Source organism: Agelaius tricolor, unplaced genomic scaffold (assembly GCF_023055355.1).
Source record: "Agelaius tricolor isolate 1412-34295 unplaced genomic scaffold, bAgeTri1.0.p SCAF_10, whole genome shotgun sequence".
NCBI lineage: Eukaryota > Metazoa > Chordata > Aves > Passeriformes > Icteridae > Agelaius > Agelaius tricolor.
In genome coordinates this window covers 13,827,897-13,836,499 of record NW_027269270.1, presented here as the reverse complement: position 1 = coordinate 13,836,499, position 8,603 = coordinate 13,827,897, and the positions used below count along the sequence as shown (strand labels likewise).

The 8,603-nt window shown below is 42.2% G+C and overlaps 1 protein-coding gene across 2 annotated transcripts in view; it reads left to right on the top strand.

Moving 5' to 3' along the window:
• Positions 1 to 16: 16 nt before the first annotated feature.
• The window catches only part of AGPS (alkylglycerone phosphate synthase), a 75,514-nt gene continuing 66,927 nt past the window's right edge, over positions 17 to 8,603 (top strand). Inside the window, exons 1-2 of one of the 2 annotated variants that reach the window (XM_071434851.1) lie at positions 17 to 289; positions 2,097 to 2,311. The gene's annotated coding sequence lies outside the window, so the exon portion shown is untranslated. Of the gene's footprint in view, positions 290 to 2,096; positions 2,312 to 7,888; positions 7,907 to 8,603 lie in introns of those variants that run through there. The other variant, XM_071434849.1, reaches the window with a different exon arrangement.

Here is an 8,603-nt window from a genome sequence, read left to right as displayed (position 1 = left end):
GCCCGACACCTCCCGCCGCTCCCCTCAGCGCTGTTTGGGGACGGGGCCGCGCCGGGACGGCGGCCGCCCCCGCGCTCCGCCCCGGCCCGGCCGCGCAGCCACTCAGCGCCTGCGGGACCCGCGGAGGCGGCGGCCTTCCCGGCAGGGGCGACGGCCGTGCTGGGCATCTCCTCCGTGCTCACCGCTCCCGCGGCCCAGTGGCCGAGCCCTGCCTCTCCGTGCCCCTGGGCAGCTCCTGCTCCGGGTGTCCTCCGTGAGGGGAGGAGCGGCCCTGCTCCGGGCGAGGCCGGTGAGTTCGGCTATGGAGCAGGAGCACTGCCGCTAGCCCGGCGGGCTGCCCCGGGAACAGCCCCCTGTGCGCCGGCTGCCTCTGCCGGGCAGGGGATCCCGAAGGAGCCATCCAACCAGCCGAAACAGAGATAGGGAGACTCGGGGTTGGCGCGCACCAAGTATTTGGAATTGGTAGCTCCAGGCGAGGTTCCCCTCGGAGCGGCAATGGGACTCGTCCTGATACCATTTTATCAACCTCTGCCGGCTATTTAATATGCAACACACATTAAAACAACACATCACAGCCCCCAACACATCTACTTCTCGGGTAGCAAAGCACGTACCAGAGCGTGCCTAAAAGTAAGGGGGGATGCTTTAGAGCAGACAGGCCACAGGCTGCCATCCTTACACGTGTCAGAGTTACCAAATTATCTTAAAGCACCTGTCTCATCTTAAAGCACCTGTCGTTATATGGTAAATTACATTACTCAGAGAGCAAACTGAACTCCCCTCACAGATGTCACACAGTTCATCAATTCAGTGCCCTGAATACCACTTTGAAAAGGGTCTGCTGCCATTGTGTGTGTAGCCTGGCTGAGAGTATATGACGGTGTGTACCTTTCACATGATCCTTTGATCACTCCTTGAGCCCATTTCCGAGGCTACTTGCAATGACTAATTGAACCATATAGTGTGGAATTAGGACACTCACTAAACCTGATAAATCTCCCTATTCCCTTGTGGGTGCTGTGCTGAGTTTCTCTCAGACCTTGCTTTGGGTATGCACAGCTGCTGGGTTGTTTGGGCCATTTAAACAGAGCTAGGGTAAAGATTTCACTTTCAGGTTTGCCCTTCAAGGTAAAAGACTGTGACTTTACAACTTAAAAAATAGCACAAGTGTATAAATTCAATACATCTGTAGTAATTTAAAAGTTCTTTGCACCTTCATGTTGCAGCTGTGTGTCTACCCAAAGATACTGCTTGCTGTAATTATATGAAATTTATATATCCCTTGGAAGGAAGAACCTGCAATTTAAGTAGATTTCTTAGATGTATATTTGAAAACTGTACAAGATGTAGTGGAAGCACTTCCCTTACAATGGAAGTTTAGTGAAAGCATGTCCATGGAGCCACTGAACACATTGTGGAGGTCTAAGCAGGAGATGTGCTGAATGAATTAGGCACATTGAAGCAGCTCTTATGATGCTATGGCTTTGATTCCATGGAGGTAGAATGCAAGGTGACAATGAATCACTTGTAATGGAAAACAAACAGCAAAATTTAAAATATATTCCTGCATATTATTTTTGTAGTGCCACTTTATTCTGAGGTCTGAGAGTGAACCGAAGTGAATGCAACAAGAAGGGCTCTTGTTGAAGATTCTGGAGAAACTGAAGCAGGCTGTTGTAAATTAAAAAACCTTTTGAATGCAGCTGCTGGCAGATCCTTGCAAATTATATTTTATTAAGTACCAGCTTTTGGCTTTTTCAGTATTAGAAAAGAAACAGTAAGCAGACCAAAAGGAGTAATACACAATGTCAGTTCATGAAAAAAATGCTGTGAGACTATAAAAGTTTCTCTTCTGCATGCTTTATTTAATAGAAAACAAAATAAAATAAAATGTGAATCTTGGGCATTGGCATAGGTTGTATCATAGTGCAGAAACAGTATGCAGAGCCAAGCAGCTTGCTTGGCGCCTGGGGTGAAAAAAAAAAGGCAAGGACACTTTCTGGTCAGGCAGATAAAAGAGCATTGACTATATATTTCATTTGTGTTCCTTACTTAATTTCTTTTCTCCTTTCCTTATCTTCACACCTTGTGCTCAGGCAGACCAGCACTTCATTTCTAATGAGAAGGCAGTCATCCAAAACCCAGTTTAATGAAAATGCTGCATTGCACTGGATTATTCCTGCTGTACACTGCTGAGGAATGAGGTGTATGGCTTTGGGAGCTTCTGAAACAAAGTACCTGCAGTGCTTTTGTGACACTGCTATTTTGTGTCATCAGACAATCTGGAATACCTGGAAACACAGATTTGTTTGTGAGTTGCCCTTTACCGATTTTTATATAGTAACGTTTTGAAGAAAATGTTTTCAATTAACATTTCATCTTTTTAATCCTGGAGTTTATTTGGGATATAGTAATATCCCCTTATAGTATACATGGAGGAATCTGGCCCTACATGTACTGCTCTAGTCTCTGCTGGCTAAGTATAAACTTTTCACCACAAAAGAAAAATCCAAATGCTTTTTTTCATTTGCCATATTCCTGTTTGTATACATTAATTTACCTTATTAAAATACATAGCTTATTCTAGATGTACTGACACTCACTATTGCAGTATTACATTTTATATGCAAATGAGATACATATAATTTCTGGGAAATTCAAAGTAGCAGCTGAAGTAGTATATTCAAGATCAACTCAAGGTGGTATTTTACAAAGAGGATAGAGAACTTTCTATGACACATATTTTAAATGTTGCATGTTGCCTGTTTTGATATTAGACATTCTCATTCCTATTCTTGCATTAGACTTTTTCTCAATTGTAATATTTAGAAAAATATTTATTTTATTATCAGAATTTATTCTGCGATATTTTCATGCTATTTTAAAAATAATTTATAGAATTATTATTTATAGAATATAAATATAATAATTTATATTTATAAATATAATAATTTGTAGACTTTTGTTAATATAATTTTATATCAATTTATATTACAATGGTTGGGAAACTTGATAGTGCCACCTACTGCTGAAAAACAAACTTTTAAAAAACTTGCTAGTTTGGGTACCTTCAGATTAAAGGGCAATGTAAGAAAATATCTGTTGAAATAGCAACTTTCAAACTTCTGAAAATGTTGGAAACAAGTCCTGACTTGCCAAGTCAGCTTCAGTCACTGAATTTCTGACCTTTCAACCAGTTAGTATTTTGACCGAAACTGTAATGAGAAGTGACTCTGAGGATCTGAGATTTTGAGGTTTTTTGATGTTACATTTTTAATAAAGAATTTTAGTTTAAAATCAGTCCCTGTGATATCCCTAAAAAAACACTGATGAAAGGAATCACTGAAGCAACATCTATTTTTCACTCAGTGGTAGGAAGACGTCCTCTGTTTTATGAGATCTGTGCATGAAATGTAAACCAAAGAGCCTGGAATTAGCATCACATGTGACACAAGTTCTGTTCCCTTCTTACATCACAGAGTCATGAGATGCACCATAGACCCCTGCTTGCTAATTGGCAAAAGATGGCATGTTTTCAGCCACCATGGCTGGAATTCATCCTCCCTAACCCCTACCTTCTAAAAGCTAGATGAAGTTAACATACAATCTGAAGTACAGTACTGGTTCTTTTGTGTCTTCATGGAGAATACCCTGTCTCTAGGACTAGTGAAATAGTTACTGTATGCCCACAACCTTTGCCCACATCCCAGACATTAAGTACTGGTTATGATTTTGTTCCCAGGAACTGTGGAAATACAGGAAGCGGTAAGACTTTGTACATGAATATGAGTAAATAGAATATATACCCTTAATCTTCCTGAGGAAAATTCAGCTTTAAATTTGACTCAGAGGAGTCAGGAGCAGTTGATCTTCTGCTGGTACTTGTCTCATCCTGTAGAATAAGCTGGCATTGATATGGTTTGAATGCGTGATTGTGAGAGTTGCTGTCTTGCTCCAGCTTGATGAATTAACCTTAGAAATCAACTTCCTTTCAATTTGAAAAATTCGTGAGAACAATGTATTAAAAGAGATAAAAGATAACACAGGGATGTTTTAGCTATTGCTGAGCAGTGCTTGCACAGTGTCAGGGCCTTTTCTGCTTTTTGGGCTGCCCAACAGGGAGCTGACTGGGGGTGCCCAAGGAGCTGGCAGGGGACACAGCTGAGACAGCTGACCCCAGCTGCCCACAGGGATATTCCAGACCATATGATGTTGTGCTCAGCATGTAAAGCTGGGAGAAGAAGGAAGGAAAGGGCGATGTTTGGACTGGGGGTGCTTCTCTTCCCAAGTCACCAGTACCTGTAGTGAAGCCCTGCTTTCCTGGAGATGGCTGAATGCCTGCCTGTTGATAGGAAGTGAATAAATTCCTTCTTCTGCTTTGTTTGTGTGCATGGCTTTTGCTTTCCCTATTAAACTGTCTTTATCTCAGCCCCAAAATTTTCCCACTTTTACCATTCTAATTATGTCCCCCATCCCACTGGGGTAAGTGAGCATGTGGCTGTGTGGGGCTGAGCTGCCCACTGGGGTTAAACCATGACAGTCCTGTTTTGGTGACCAACTTGGGACTGAAATGCTTTGAGGTAATGACAGGTTTGATCAGAGTTTGCAAGACTGAATTTATAGCTTTTAGTGCTGTTGAGCTATTAATTGGCAGGTGCTATGCTTGCCATAGGTCTTGCTTGCCCTGCTGCACATTAGCCTAAGCTTGTTAGTGGCTTCTTTTCACTCTGGCTGTTTGCTGTAGGGCTTATCATCCTACCCAGCTGTTCCTGGGAGCATTTTGTTAACAGCCCTGGCAGTGTGCCTGGACTGGCCCAAGGCCTGGGCGTCGCTGCTGGCCCAGACAGGCTGCAGCTCCAGCGTCAGCTTGAATTGAAGGGATCTGACCTGTGGATAAGTCCCTGCAGGAGCAGGACAACCTGAAGTGTCTGTGGCTGTGGATAAGACCTTGTTGGAGCAGCAGCATCTGTGGCCATGGATATGTCCATAGCACAGCAGGTACACCCCTGGAGGGACTGTGGCCCTTGGATAAGGCTGTGCTGGAGGAGGTGCACCTCAAAGTGACTGTGGCTGTGCCTAAGGCCAGGCCACATCACCTGTGCCCTGCAGAGACTGTGGCCCATGAGTACACACACTGGAGCAGGTCCACCCCTAAGGGACTGGAGTCTCTGGATAAGTCCACACTGCAGCAGAGGCAGGGGTAGGAGTCCAAAGAGAGATGGAAACTATAATGGATGCACTTTATAATTGTTGTAAACTATGATCTGAGTTGCATGTTATAGGATTACTGTAGCAGGAGCCACTGCCAGGGGAGAACACACCGTGCAAGAAGTGGGGCACGTGCAGCAGTGACCCAGCCTGAGCTGGCTTTGGTGCCCAATAACTCCACACAACACAGCAGCTCTCTGGTCCTGAGTGACCACCAGGACAGAGAGAGCCTAATGTCCTGGAGTAAATTAATTCAATGGACATTCACAGGTGTTTTATGGACACTTTACAGGGAATGATACCTGTGAAGATAGGTAGGGATGGGAAAGAGGAAGGTGGCTAATGAGGATCAGTTGGATAGTATGGGACCTGAGCATGATGTAAATAGTAGGGAATAAGGTGTTGTACTGGCTATGACTGGGATAGAGTTAATTTTCTTCATAGTGCCTTGTATGGTGCTATGCTTTGGATTTGTGATGAAAACAGTGTTGATAAAACACTAATGTTTGTGCTTCTCATGTGACACAGGGAACACCTGCACTGTGACCAAGGAGGAAGGATGAGCACTCTCACCCTTGGATAGGTATTCTCCTTACATGCAAAGTGCACGAGTTACAAGTTAATGAATTGCATGTTATGAATTAGAGAACTTGTGAGTTAGAAACCTCATGACTGACATGATGAATTAGTGAATTCATGAGCTATACTAGTTTGTACAAAGGGGATTGAGCCCTTCTTCATCATGTTTGCTTTCTTTCCTAATGAGCTTATAAAATAAAGTTTAATTTGCAAAGTACATTATCCTGTAAATTTGAGAGATCCAAACAGACCATGACAGATTGACTGGTCTGTGACCCATCTCCCTATTGCCTGTCCAAATATTTTAAAACAGAGGCAAACAGGCAATGACTAGGGATCCTCCTCTGAAAGGAGCTGGGGAAATCCTTCATAACACTTAAGTTCTGTGTGCCTTGTCTATCCCACATTTTGTTTTCCTTTAAGGGCTTTGCCCAAGACTTCTGGTGGCTGCTTTTATTTTTCAGGGAAGTTATAGTCCACCCAGTCCTTCCCTCTTGTTTCACTCACTATGGACTATGGACTTTTACTGTTAATGTGTGTCAGCCAAAATAATTAAAAGCAATGCACACTGTAGCCCAGAAAACTAGAAAGGTTTGCAAACGTGCTTCTTCTGTCACAGAGAAATATGCAAACTCAAATCACAGTCAGCAGGAAAATGAATAAGCTATTTGATAATACCATGTGCAACAAAACAGCATCATAAAAATGAAATTATTTAAAGTAGCATTCAAATCACGCAGTCATCATTGATTTAGTTTCCAATTATACAGAGGTAATTGTATAAACAAACTGCCTTATTCAGTTTGGTGGGAAAACAATTGAAAGTTTTAGTGTCCTGGCATCTGCAAATAATAAATGATATGATCTGTGCACCCAATCCAACTAGAATCCTAATGCTTTTTTTACCCAGAGCATACTACAGTATCAATATGCCTGAGCAGCAGCAGCAGGACAGAAGGAGGCAGGAGACATGACAGAACTGCAGATGTGACTGGCAGAAGACTGGTGTCAAATGGTGCCAACATGACCCACCCCAAATGATTGTATTCCTCATTTTTGATTCAGCTGCAGGGCTGGTAATGCTGCCACTGTTAAGAGCTAATTGTGCTCACAGGAGCTGCTCTGTTCCTGGAAAGCCATGGAGCAGTGGCACTGCTTCTGCAGCCCCTGCATTACACGAGGGCAGCTGTAAGGAGCCTGCAATGCACCTGCACTGCAGCACCAGCACTGAGCTGGGCAGTCAGTGCCTGTGCTCAGGGCACGGCTGTCCTCAGCAACTCACAGCTGGCACAGCAAAGCCAGCTGGAATTCATCTTTCAACTTAGATCTTTACAAAATATTATTTGATACCTTTTTTTTAAAATCTGCTACATTGCATATGCTGCCTTCTCTTCAGCCATTCCTTTTATAAATCTGTCTGAACAAAGTTTACACAGAGTTTACACTCGAGTTTACACAGGAAAAATTTTTTATAAGACCATAGTGTTTTTAGACTGTGACACTAGAACTTTCCAGATGTTGAGCAATCACACTGTAATTTTTCTAGTAATACTCACTAGGAACAGAAATTATGCTTAGGAGAGACTGATGCCAAGTACCACTCCTTTTTCTTGTGAAAAGTGATGAGGTGTTTTGTTAATAGATGTTTCTCAGCTTTCCACATCTATTGTGGTGATAATTTATGTTGTAATTGCAGTAAGTGTACCGTGTGCTCCAGAAACTATAGCAGATGCAGCTACTATCCCAATGCAGCAAACAAAGGATTGCCTGTATTCATTTGCAGTTTCTTCATCAATTGATTAGGAATCTGATTTTCCATCAAGCTCTCTGTTGCAAGGTCACAAAGGCTGCTTTTCTTAGCATGCAGTGTGTGTTACGTTAGCTCACAGACTGTTTTCAAGTGCAACAAGAGCTGGAGGTGTGTTGCTTGATGAAAACAAGTCCACTGACTGTGTATGCTTTTCTTAGGTGAGCTGATAATACCAAGCAAAAAAAGTAGGCCTGGAGTAGCCCTCATGCTATAATTCAATATATTCAGGACCTCTGTAAGTCTTATTAGGTTACCATGCAAAGAATGAAAATGAGAACTTGGAATGAGATTTTGCTGCAGTTCACACAGGTAACTTTTTCTCTGCTAATATAGACACTAAGTTGGCTGTATTAGTTGGCTAGCTTTGATAAACTAAATTGCTGTGACTCTGCCTGATTTTGTTGCAAAATATGAAGCTGTTTTTAAAGAGATTTGGTGAGAAAACACAGCACAGTGAATTTCACTAACTTCGGCTGGCTTGTAATGGAAAGGCCTGCAGTTACCCTTAGGCATGAACTTGATTACATGAAGAATAAAAAATACAAAATAAATCACATGCTTTAATTCTAAATTACATTATTTGATGTAATAAGAACTTCCATATCAGATAAAATCTAAATTAGTTGTCTGCCAATAGTAATTCCCAAATGTCTCTGAGGAAATTGGCCTATTCTTCAACCTCCTTTCCCCCTCTGCAAGTATAATTGATAATTATGTAACAGCCTGACTCTAGGGGAAGTTATTTTCTAACCTCAGGCTGGTGGCTGATTTATGCCCTGAACTGTGAACATTTATATCCATTATGAATTTTTATCAGGTCCAATCTAATTCCCCGCACAAATGTATGAATATGTATGTATAACCTTTTACTGAATCCTGCTAAGCACTTGGCCTCAATGATATCATTTGCCAGCATGTTTCACAGGCATATTACTTTTGACTTTAAATATAATGCCTTTTACTTTCATTATCACATCAATATTTGCTTGGGGAATGTATCAGTGGT